Raw genomic sequence first — 2,689 nt, 5'->3', positions numbered from 1 at the left:
ACTTAACCCATTATTCATGTATTGAGGAGCGAGCCCTTATTTTATAAAAGGGACTCCCTCACTTTCATTAGAGAGCACCCATCACTTATGTATTGAGGAGCGAGCCATTATTCTATAAAAGGAACTCCTTCACTTTCATTAGAGAGCACCCATTATTCATGTACTGAGGAGCGAACCCTTATTTTATAAAAGGGACTCCCTCACCTTCATTAGAGAGCATCGTCGCTAGCTGAGCAACCGCATCGCCACGAGCATCACTCTTAACCCATCATTTATGTATTGAGGAGCGAGCCCTTATTCTATAAAAGGGACTACCTCACCATCATTAGAGAGCATCAACTCTAGCATATCATTCATGTATTGAGGAGCGAACCCTTATTCTATAAAAGGGACTCCCTCACCTTCAACGCCACAAGCCGAGCCAACCAAGGCAACATAAGCCATGAGCCGAGTAGCCTTGTAGCATGTGCTACTCTAAGTTGAGCATCATTTCAGATTGAGCACTGCCTCATATCGAGCATCAGTTCAAGACAACATCTAGTTACTTCGGTCCACACATGGACTAAATTTCAAGTCTCCAACCAAAAGACTCTCTTGACTGAAGACTTGGGGGACTACTGTTTATACCATACTTAGAGCCTCCGTATTTAGATCTCGTACATATACTCGGGGGACTTAAATGTAATTATGTAATAAAGGAATGGGCAAATATGTAATAAGTGAGGAGCCCTTATTCTATTAAAGGACTCATCACCCTCACAATTAGGAGAGGCCTCACTCTCACCCTCTGAGGCCATTTCTTAGGCCATGGGAAGAGTTCTTTCACCCTCAGAAGCTCTCTCAAAGATCTCACTCTCATATTCAGAGCTCTTTGTCCCCTAGAAATACAATAATCAGTGTGGACGTAGCCCAAACATTGGGGTGAACCACGATACCTCTTATGTTATTTACATTTCTTGCAAATTCACGATCGGATTTACGTTGTTCCAAGACCCCTCCGATTTTGTGCGTCAACACAGTCCAATTTTACATAATAATGGAAATGTTATATATTAAGAGGGTGGAGAAGTGGGCTAGCAATTATATGGTTCAAATTGGCCTTTGGCGATAGTTGAATCTAGAACTCTAACTTACAAGTGAAGGGGGAATACCCACTACACTGTAGCACTAAATGGCTGAAAAGGTTATAGTTTTTTTGAGATGAAGTACTGTATTCATTGATGAAAAGGAACACGTACAAGTAGTGAAATAAGGTGCTAAAAATGGGCGTCAATAAAAACCTTGCCTAGGATTCCAATCCGATCGAAGGGAAAAAGAGTGTCCCGTTCCAATCAAAATAGAAAGTAGGGTGAAGTGCCAATTTAGTCCCTGAACTATAACCTCAGTGAAAACTAGGTCCCTGAATTATTTTATGGATAAAATAAGTCCCTAAATTCATTAAAAACTGCTAATTTCATCTTTACTATTATATTCCAAGCTATTTTATCCTATTTTTCATCAACTTGACACACTTTAGAGTGTAATATTGTCATTTTCTCGGCTATAAGCCCTTAACATTTCATATAAGTTGCGAATCTAACGTCTAATTTACCCTCCAAAGTTAACACACTATTTCTTTATGAAAAATTACCAATCTACCCTCCAATGTGTATCACATGCAAGTAACATGATTTAAATTGACGGAAAATTAAATATAGTAGCTTCGAATCTAATATTAGGGATGTAATTGACAGATTTTTATAATTCAAAGACTAATTTTTCTGAAAAAATAGTTTAGGCACCTAATTTTTGCTTAGGTGATAATTCAGAGACTAAATTAGCAGTTCACTCTAAAGTATTGCCATCCTAAAAAAGAATATCATAAATTACATCCGAAGGTTCATCAAACCAAGTTACTTGATATTGAGTGTCAAACTCAGCCTTGCCAATTGATGTGCTGCTAAGGGACTAGAGTGAAGTCGTAACAAGGTAGCCATATTGGAAGGTGTGGCTGGATCACCTCATTTTTAAGGAGAGTGATAGGATTTTACATGCAAAACTAGGGATAAAAACACTTAAAAATACTTGCAAGAGAATGAGCTAGTTGTAGTAAGAATGCTCATGCAATGATCCCATAATCGTTCATCGTACATCGTGCAGTCAGTTTTCGTTAGGTACTATTTATATTTAATTTTAAAATTTAAATTTTGAAATGATTTCTGACCGTATGATGTACGATGAACGGTCACGATCACGGGATCCCTAGGAAAAGGATCCGGCGAGAATCATTTTCCATGAATAACTCGTATTTAAACTAATTCTTAATTAACTATTTAAAATAAGATTTGGAAAAAGTTGATTTTGTGACTTAAAATAATAAAAATGAATTTAAAATAAAAACAATTAAATAATTGGTAAGTAAAATAAACTACAATAAAATGGTTTTGAAAATCAATTTGTAAAAGCATTAAAGGTTCTGCCGTCACCTTAACAATCTTACGTAGTTCTTCCAATTACTTAAGAATTACCCATGTGTATTTTGAAGGTTAGGTTTTCCTAATATATGTCCTACTTGGAACCTCCAACATAAAACGTATATCTAACAAGCTACATGTCCGGACATTCGAATCAAATATGAACATGAAAGACTCATTAAGTTTTGTGAAAACTCTTTGAAAAACCATGCAACTCTTAAGACATGGTTCTCGTT

The sequence above is a fragment of the Malus sylvestris genome, chromosome 5 (assembly GCF_916048215.2).
Source record: "Malus sylvestris chromosome 5, drMalSylv7.2, whole genome shotgun sequence".
In the NCBI taxonomy this organism is placed as follows: domain Eukaryota; kingdom Viridiplantae; phylum Streptophyta; class Magnoliopsida; order Rosales; family Rosaceae; genus Malus; species Malus sylvestris.
This window is presented reverse-complemented; position numbering follows the sequence as displayed.